Genomic DNA, 9,796 nt, shown 5'->3' with positions numbered 1-9,796 from the left:
GCTGCCCCCGACTGCGTCACATCGGCGTAACTTCTGTGGAAAAGTATGATAGCCGTGTTCGCGCTTCGCTGAATGATATTTTTTCTTTGACGGTCAGAGCGATCACTTCTTTTTCTTTTTTCCAACATGGGCATGACCGGGAATACGCTGGGTGTTCCCCGTCACAGTTAACACAGTGGGGTGAGGATGAGCAATTTTCTGATTTGTGGTCGTTCGCACTGCATTTTGCGCATGTTTCTTTGCCTCTGCAAGAGTGCGAGGCGTGTCCGAATCTCTGACATTTGAAGCAGCGTCTGGGGTTGGGAATGTAAGGTCTCACATTTATTTTTAAGTACCCAGCCTTAAGAGAGGTGGACATTTCACATGTTCCAAAGGTTAGTATTACGTGTTTGGTGGGCACTTCCTGATTATTGCGACGGATTACTATTCTTTGGACTTTTATGACATTTTGGTCTTGGAATCCTTCGAGGAGCTCTTCGTCCCTAAGGCCTAAGAAGTCTTCCTTAGAGATTACTCCCCTGCTGGTGTTTAGAAAGCGATGGACCGAAACGGTGACAGCTGTTTCTCCAATGCTGGTTAGTTGGGATAGCTTAGGCACTTGGTCTTTTTCGGTTAGCTCCAAAAGGAGGTCACCGCTCGACATTTTGGATGCTTTGTATGTGGGTCCTATTTTTTCTTTTAGGCACTTGGCCACCAAAAATGGGGATAATTTTCTTAGAGGTGTGCTGTCCCTGTGGATAATGTGGTACTTCGCGAAAGTAAATTTGGTTTCTTTCGAGACGTGATAACTTGCTTCGGTGCGGCCTCTTTTGCGAGACCGATCAAGGTCGGCGGATGCTTGTAAAGCCATACAAGTATGAATGTGTTCGGTAACAGCGGCGACCACCCACCACGGAGCCCAACAAGGGGACGCGGTTGGACTTGTTGAAACAAGCCCTTCCGACGCCAGCCGTACGCTGTCACTATAACCTAATGTAATTATCCAAGGTGGGATACCTACACAAGGTTAACCCTTGCTGCCATGAATATCGGAAGTAAACGGAAGAGAGTAGAAGACAGGACAGATAAATAGTAAGAGATAAAGACGAAGATGTAGGGAGAGAGAGAGAGAGATAGGAAAAGGCGACTGCCGCTTTCCCCTGGGTGGGTCAGCCCAGGGGTGCCGTCTACGTGAAGCCGGGGCCAAAGGGGTGTGTTGCCTCTGCCGGGGGGCCTTAAAGGTCCAATCACCCAGCATTGGCTCAACCCCCAGGATCCCCTTTTCCCCGGACACGGCAAAGCCACGCACGGCTAGGCGTGGGAGGGAGTAGAAACTCCCCCGTTAGCTCCGGTCCGTGGTGTCGCTACACACCAAACGCCTACTTGCGCAGGCGCCCCTGCGGGGAGTTTTTTGGTAACGAGAAAGTATTTTTTCCCTGATTTTATGTTATTCACGCTGACACACCCGGCAAATCAGTGCGAACACTTTCACCTTTTCAAGTATCAAAGTCTTTGACGGAAATCTTTGGCCCAGGATATAACGCAACGAGAATGGCAAGTGGTGACCTCCTGTTGGAGCTCCGCGACCAGAAATATTAAGAGAGACTGCCTAATCTAGTGAAATTTGGAGATACCAAAATAATAGTAACCCCACACCGAACCATGAACACCACCCGTGGCGTTGTTTCAGATGATGACCTGTTAGGGCTTACGGAGGCTGAACTCATGGAGGGTTTTAGTGAACAAAATGTCATCAACATGAAGCGAATTTGGATGAGGCGTGATGGCAAAGAAATCCAGACTAAGCACCTGATACTCACCTTCAATTCAAGTGTACTGCCCGACTCCGTTGAGGCTGGGTATATCAAGCTTCAAGTGAGGCCATATATACCATATCTTCTCCGATGTTTCAAATGCCAGCGGTTCGGCCACAGTTGACAGAACTGCCGAGGCCGCCTAACTTGCGCGAAATGCAGTGCTGAAGAGCACACATCAGATGCCTGTGAAAACTCTCTTCACTGGGCGAACTGTAATGGGGAACATGCCGCATACTAGCGGTCATGCCCGTGCTGGAAAAAGGAAAAGTAAATTGTAACAATTAAAGTAAAACAAAACATTTCATTTAAGGAGGCACGAAGGCAGGTGTCCTGCCTACCAGAAACTAGCTTTGCCGAAGTGGCGCGTCAGGGGGCATTGCCACGACGGCTCCTGGCGCCCGTCTGGCACACGCGTAGTGAGCCAGCGGTGACGCCATCCGCCCCCTCGGCGGCTGCAGCCAGTGCTGCTCCGCCATCCAAGAAAGACCCACCAACCTCCGGGCGGGGGGCTGCAAAGGCCTTGTCTTTAGAGGCGAGGCCCTCAAAACAAATGCAGCGCTCGCAAGAGCGCGTGTCCAGCGCCTCGCAAGAGGCAATGGACACAACACCGAGCATGAGGGCGCAGCCAGCGCCTAAGGATCGGCGCGACTCCGTCGACCGATCCAAAAAAGAAAAATCTCGTGTCATGACCCCTGGAAAGGGTCCGTGAGCTAACTTTTCATTCTTGAGCACCCAGCACAAAACACATCTAAAATAGATACACAGATCTTACAGTGGGATGTGAGAGGACTTCTCCATAACCTCGATGATATTAGAGAACTTCTTAATAAACATACTCCAAAGGTGCTGTGTGTTCAGGAAACACATCTCAAGCCCACACAAACAAACTTTCTAAAGCATTATGCCATCTTCCGCAAAGACGGTGACGACGCTGCCGCTTCGTCGGGCGGTGTCGCTATAATACTTGATAAAGGTGTTGCCTGTAAGCAATTAAACCTCCGAACATCTCTTGAGGCAGTTGCTGTCCGAGCAGTGCTGTTCGGGAAGCTACTAACAATTTTCTCTATTTACATTTCCCCGTGCTATCAACTCTCAAAGACAGAATTTCAAAGCTTCATTGATGAACTTCCTCCGCCATATATAGTCGTCGGTGATCTAAATGCGCATAATCCCCTATGGGGTGACTCTCGTTTAGATGCGTGAGGACGCCTAATAGAACACTTTCTGTTTTTGTCAGGTGCATGTCTACTAAACAAAAAAGAGCCAACGTATTATAGCACTACACACAACACATACTCTTCTATAGACCTGAGTATTGTCTCGAGTGCTATAATTCCATATCTGGAGTGGTTCGTTCTCAAGAACCCTTTTGGGAGTGACCACTTTCCGATTTTGTTAAAGTTAACAAAAGAAGATACATGCTCGCCTGACTTTCCTCGCTGGAAGACCAAGTCAGCCAACTGGGAACTGTTTCGAGAAATTACATTTTTAGACGGAGATGAGATTGCTGATTTTAATATAGACGATGCTGTAGCATTGCTAACAGGTTTTAATATTGACGCTGCAGTGAAACGTACCAAGCAAACCAACGGAATGACCAAAAAACGTCGCATCCCATGGTGGAACGACGATTGTTGGAAAGCGCGCAATAGACAAAATAAAGCTTGGAGACTACTCCGAAATTACCGAACGGCTGAAAACCTCAACAATTTCAAACAGGTCAAGCCCCAAGCCAGAAGAACGCGTCTTTTTGCAAAGAAAGAAAGTTGGAATAGGTACATCTCCGGTATAAATTCTTACACCGACGAAACGAAGGTTTGCAATAGGGTAAACAAGTTAATGGGTCGGGAGTCAAACCCCCTACCTTTGGTAAGTAGCCGAGGGGAGAGCTTGGAGGAGCAAGCGGACTGCCTAGGCGAACACTTTGAATACGTCTCAAGTGCATCGCACTACACAGAAACGTTCTTAAGATTCAAAGAACGCGAAGAGCGGCAACCCCTTAAATCTAAACGTACATCCAGGGAAGCTTACAACTGCCCATTTTCATTAGCTGTTCTTAAGGCATCTCTTGTGTACTGCAACAACTCGGCGCCAGGTGGCGATCGTATAACGTACGAAATGATCAAGTATCTTCACCCAGAAGCACTAAAAACACTCCTAACCCTCTTCAATACGATGTGGGAAGCTGGATATATTCCATTGTCATGGAAAGAAGCGATAATATTCCCGGTACTTAAACAAGGCAAAGATCCGTCCTTGGCCGCCAGCTACAGGCGAATAGCGTTAACAAGCTGTTAATGCGAACTATATGAAAAATGTTAACTGGTGCTTAACCCACTTCCTAGAAAGTAACAGTATACTAGACCCCATTCAGTGTGGTTTCAGAGAGGGGAGGTCGACAATAGATCACCTTGTTCGCATAGAGACATACACCAGAGATGCATTTATTCATAGGCAGTTTGTACTTTCGGTATTCTCAGACCTGGAGAAAGCGTACGATACCACATGGCGATTTGGGATCCTACGTGATCTTCCCCCCATGGGCATCCACGGGAACGTGCTAAACACAATTAAAAGTTATCTGTCTAACCGAACCTTTCGCGTAACCCCGCAGGGGCGCCTGCGAAAGTAGGCGTTTGGTGTGTAGCGACACCACGGACCCGAGCTAACGGGGGAGTTTCTACTCCCTCCCACGCCTAGCCGTGCGTGGCTTTGCCGTGCCCGGGGAAAAGGGGATCCTGGGGGTTGAGCCGACGCTGGGTGATTGGACCTTTAAGGTACCCGGCAGAGGCAACACACCCCTTTGGCCCCGGCTTCACGTAGACGGCACCCCTGGGCTGACCCACCCAGGGGAAATCGGCAGTCGCCTTTTCCTATTTCTCTCTGCCTACATCTTCGTCTTTATCTCTCACTATCTATCTGTCCTGTCCTCTACTCTCTTCTGTTTACTTCCATTCTTCCTGGCGGCAAGGGTTAACCCTGTGTAGTTACCCAACCTTGGGTAGTTATATTCGGTTATAGCGGCGATGCATGGCTGGCGTCTCCAAGTGTTCACTATTCAACCTTGTAGAGTCCGCTTGTTAGGCTCGGTGGTGGGTGGCCACCATCGCCGCCAAATTTAAAATGCTTCTTATGGAAAACCCTTTTCCTGCACTCCCTGATCGCCGCCTGCAAAGGTGGCGCACCGATGACAGCTTCTTTACTGCACAGCCTAAAGAGACCTTCCCCAAGTACCATGTAATTCACAGCCAAAATGAAAAGAAAACAGTCCGATCTATTTCACCATTTATTGTCTCGAAAACGCTCACAGATGCAATTGGCCCTGGCTATAAAGTAACTAAGATGGGGAATGGTGATCTCCTTCTAGAAGTCCGCGACAAGACTCAGTACGACAAGCTCACAAAACTCGTTTCATTTGATAACATCCCAATATCAGTGGGCCCACATAGGTCGATGAACACAGTGCGTGGTGTCATATCTGATGATGACCTCCTCGAGCTGTCTGAAAGTGAATTGCTCGAAGGCTGGCAAGAACAAAATGTAGTGAAAGTACAAAGAATAATAATCAGGCGAGATAATAAAGAGATCCCAACAAAGCACATCATAGTTACCTTCGGTACAAGCAACCTTCCCGACTCTATTGAAACTGGTTACTGCAAGCTTCCCGTCAGACCTTATATACCGAATCCTCGCCGATGTTTTAAGTGTCAGCGCTTCGGACACGGATCTCAAACGTGCAGAGGGCGCGCTAGGTGCGCAAAGTGCGCATCTTGTGAACATGTATCCGAAAGGTGCACTTCTGAAGCCTGTTGCGCTAACTGTGAAGGAGATCACGCTGCCTACTCCCGATCATGCCCTGCATGGAAAAAAGAGAAACAGATATTAGGACTTAAGGTAAAGTTTAACCTGTCATTTCAAGAGGGCCGCCAACGTTTTTTCACACACATTAATTCTGAATCTTCCTTCGCCGACGTGACGCGTCGAGGCGCCGTGCCACGTCTTTCGGCACCCGCGAGATTCACACCAAGTGTGACTGCGGTTGTGCCAGAAGCGCCTCCGGCTGGAGCAGTCTGTACTGCTCCGCCTCCGATTCAAAAAGCCCAGCAGACTTCAGAGACTGCTGGACCACGGACCACTGCAAGTACAGTCAGGTCCGAAACTGCCGTAAACGTGCCTGCCAAGCAGGCACGATCCACCACCTCAGAAGAGGTGATGGACACAAGCCGTACTCCTTCGGCGCCCCACACGCCGAAGGAAACGCGCAGTTCTTTAGAGCGAAGCAAGAAAGAGAAAACCCGTATTACAGGGCCCCAACAGGCCCTGTAACTTAAGGCAACGTTTCTGTACACACAGCACTTAACTACATTAAAAATGGAGACACAAATTTTACAGTGGAACGTCAGAGGACTACTGAGAAACCTTGACGATATTCAAGAACTTTTACATAAACAGTCACCAAAAGTGCTGTGTGTACAAGAAACACACCTAAAACCCAAGATCACTAATTTTCTACGCCAGTATATCATTTTTCGAAAGGACAGGAATGAAGCCGTCACGTCGTCTGGTGGTGTGGCTATTATAGTAAATCAAGGGATTGCATGTACTCATCTATCACTCGAAACATCCCTTGAAGCAGTGGCTATTCGTGTAGTCCTCCTGAACAAACTCGTGACCATCTGCTCTGTCTACAGACCTCCACACTACCATCTTGAAAAACGTGAATTCCAGTCCCTAATAGATAAACTTCCAGAACCTTATATCCTCCTTGGAGATTTCAATGCCCATAGCAATCTATAAGGCGACTCTCGCTGCGATGCTCGAGGTCGCCTGATCGAACAGTTCCTTTTTACTTCTGGCGCGTGCCTTTTGAATCGGAAAGAGCCCACATATTACTGCCTTGCCAGCAATACCTACTCGTCAATAGACCTTAGCATTGTCTCACCATCCCTCCTTCCTTTACTGACATGGAATGTCATCAATAACCCTTACGGAAGTGACCACTTTCCCGTAACGCTAAGCACACCCATATCAAATGAATATCACCCACAGGTCCCCAGATGGATCACTGACAAAGCTGATTGGGAACAGTTCTCGCAGATTAGTCACTTGAGTTGGACTGACCTATCTGGTTTAAACATAGATGCAGCTGTACAATACTTTTCTACTTTTCTGACCGACGCTGCGATGAAATGCATCCCGCAAACTTCTGGACTGCCTGGCAAGCGACGTGTCCCATGGTGGAATACTGAATGTCGCAATGCACGCAAACAACAAAACAAAGCGTGGAGATTGCTACAGGACTCACCGACGGCAGAGAATCTTGAAAGTTTTAAGAAAATCAAGTCCCAAGGCAGGAGAACGCGCCGGCAGGCTAGGAGAGAAAGCTGGCTTAAGTTTTTATCAGGCATCACTTCATATACACAAGAAAATAAAGTCTGGAACATGGTTCGCAAGGTAACAGGACGACACGCATCTTCACTACCTCTCGTAGACACACAAGGGGACACCTTGGAAGACCAGGCGAACTTCCTCGGTGCCCACTTCGAAGAGGTGTCAAGTTCGTCGCATTATACTGCAGCTTTTCAACGACACAAAAGAAAAATCGAAAAAGAGAAACTTCAGCGAAAATCCTCTAAACATGAGTCGTACAACAACCCTTTCAGTTTGGCCGAGTTACAAGCATCGCTACATGTTTGCAATAAATCATCTCCAGGTTCGGACAGTATAGTATACGAAATATTAAAACAACTGCCTTCTGAAACACAAAAAACCCTGCTTTTCCTGTATAACTCTCTGGTATTCCGGTGAAATCCCTTCTGCGTGGAAAGAAGCCATTATTATTCCGATTTTAAAGCAAAGCAAGGATCCATCTTCCGTTAGTCGTTACAGGCCAATCGCACTTACAAGTTGCATGTGTAAACTTTTTGAAAAAATGATAAATCGCAGACTTGTACATTACCTTGAAACGAACAATCTGCTCGACCCATTCCAATGCGGGTTTCGAGAAGGTAGATCCACCACTGACCACCTCGTGCGTATCGAGGCACAGATCCGAGATGCCTTTGTCCACAAACATTACTTTCTTTCTGTGTTCCTCGACATCGAAAAAGCCTATGATACGACATGGAGATTCGGAATATTAAGAGATCTGTCCAATCTTGGTGTGCGTGGCAGGATGTTTACTAATATCGAAAGCTACTTGTCCAATCGCACATTCCGTGTCCGTGTGGGCAGTGTTCTCTCTCAAACATTTGTCCAGGAAACAGGCGTGCCGCAAGGGGGTGTACTTAGTTGTACACTTTTTCTTATCAAAATGAATTCCTTGCACCTATCCATCGCCCACAATATGTTCTATTGTACATATGTCGACGACGTTCAGCTTGGCTTCAAGTCATGCAACTTGGCAACGTGTGAGCGGCAGGTTCAGTTAGGTTTAAACAAGGTCTCCAAATGGGCAGAGGAAAACGGATTCCGACTGAACCCACAAAAAAGCACGTGTGTCTTGTTCTCCCGAAAGAGAGGCATGCACATGCACTCAGAACCTGACATTGAACTGAACGGTCAACGTCTGTCTGTAAATGCGGAGCATAAATTCTTAGGCCTAATCTTGGACAACAAGTTGACCCTCGTACCTCACATCAAGTATTTAAAAACAAAATGTTTAAGAGCCATGAATGTTTTAAAAGTGTTGTCACGCACTACATGGGGTAGTGACAGCAAATGTTTAATTAACTTATATAAAAGCCTCGTACGCACACGCCTAGATTACGGTGCTATAATCTATCAGTCGGCAACACCATCAGCCTTGAAAATTCTCGACCCTGTCCACCATCTAGGCATTCGCCTCTCTACGGGTGCTTTCCGCATCAGCCCTGTGGAGAGCCTGTACGTGGATTCGAATGAATGGTTGCTCCACCTACAAAGATGTTCCCTGTCCTTTTTGTACTTTTTGCAGGTGAAGGCAGACATGAAACACCCTTCTCATTTCACAATTAATGATTTGTCTTGTTCTAGCTTGTTCGAGAACCGTCCTTTGTTTAGGCAGCCCTACGCACTGCGTGTAAGGAGCCTGGCCGAAGAAACAGGTGTGCCTCTTGAACACACTTTGATGGCTCCTGCAACATATCTGCCACCGTGGCAGTGGCAGCTTATAGACTGTGATGTTTCTTTTGTTGATGTCACAAAGCACGCACCACTTGCACACATACATACATACTTTTTAGAACTACAACATAAATACACATGCCCTGAGTTCTTTACTTATGCGTCAAAGTCAAACACTTCTGTGTGATATGCAGCAATAGGCCAATCCTTTTCTGAGGCCGGCGTTCTTCATCCTAATGCAAGCATTTTCACAGGAGAAGCTTACGCTATACTGGCGGTCGTAAAACACATTAAACAGATAAAATTACAAAAGGCGGTAATATACACAGATTCCCTAAGCGTGGTCAAAGCCCTGAAAACTCCTAAAAAACACAAGAACCCCGTGCTGGTGTCACTCTACTCACTTCTGTGCACACTCTACACATAAAAACAGCATGTCGTTGTCTGCTGGGTTCCAGGGCACCGTGAAATACAAGGGAACGTTTTGGCCGACAATCTGGCTGCTTGCGCCAATGTCACTACTGCCAATGCATCAACACCAGTCCCTGCACTTGACTTAAAACCTTTTATAAAACGACAGCTCAGGGGGTATTGGCAGAGCATGTGGGATAAACAAACAGATAATAAACTCCATGCTATTAAGCCGCAACTAGGTTATTGGCCGCCACTATCAAAATCACGACACACGGAAGTAATACTAACAAGGCTTAGAACTGGACACACACTTTCTACACATTCATTTCTTCTGTCTACCGGTGATCCACCATATTGTGAGAGATGTGGAGAGCCCCTTACGGTTCTCCACATTCTCGTCCAGTGCAATGAGCTAGATGCTCTAAGAAAAAAGCACTTTTTACTGCTTTACCGACAGCAGCTCCCTCTACACCCTGGGATGC

This window comes from Rhipicephalus microplus, chromosome 3 (assembly GCF_043290135.1).
Source record: "Rhipicephalus microplus isolate Deutch F79 chromosome 3, USDA_Rmic, whole genome shotgun sequence".
NCBI lineage: Eukaryota > Metazoa > Arthropoda > Arachnida > Ixodida > Ixodidae > Rhipicephalus > Rhipicephalus microplus.
This window is presented reverse-complemented; position numbering follows the sequence as displayed.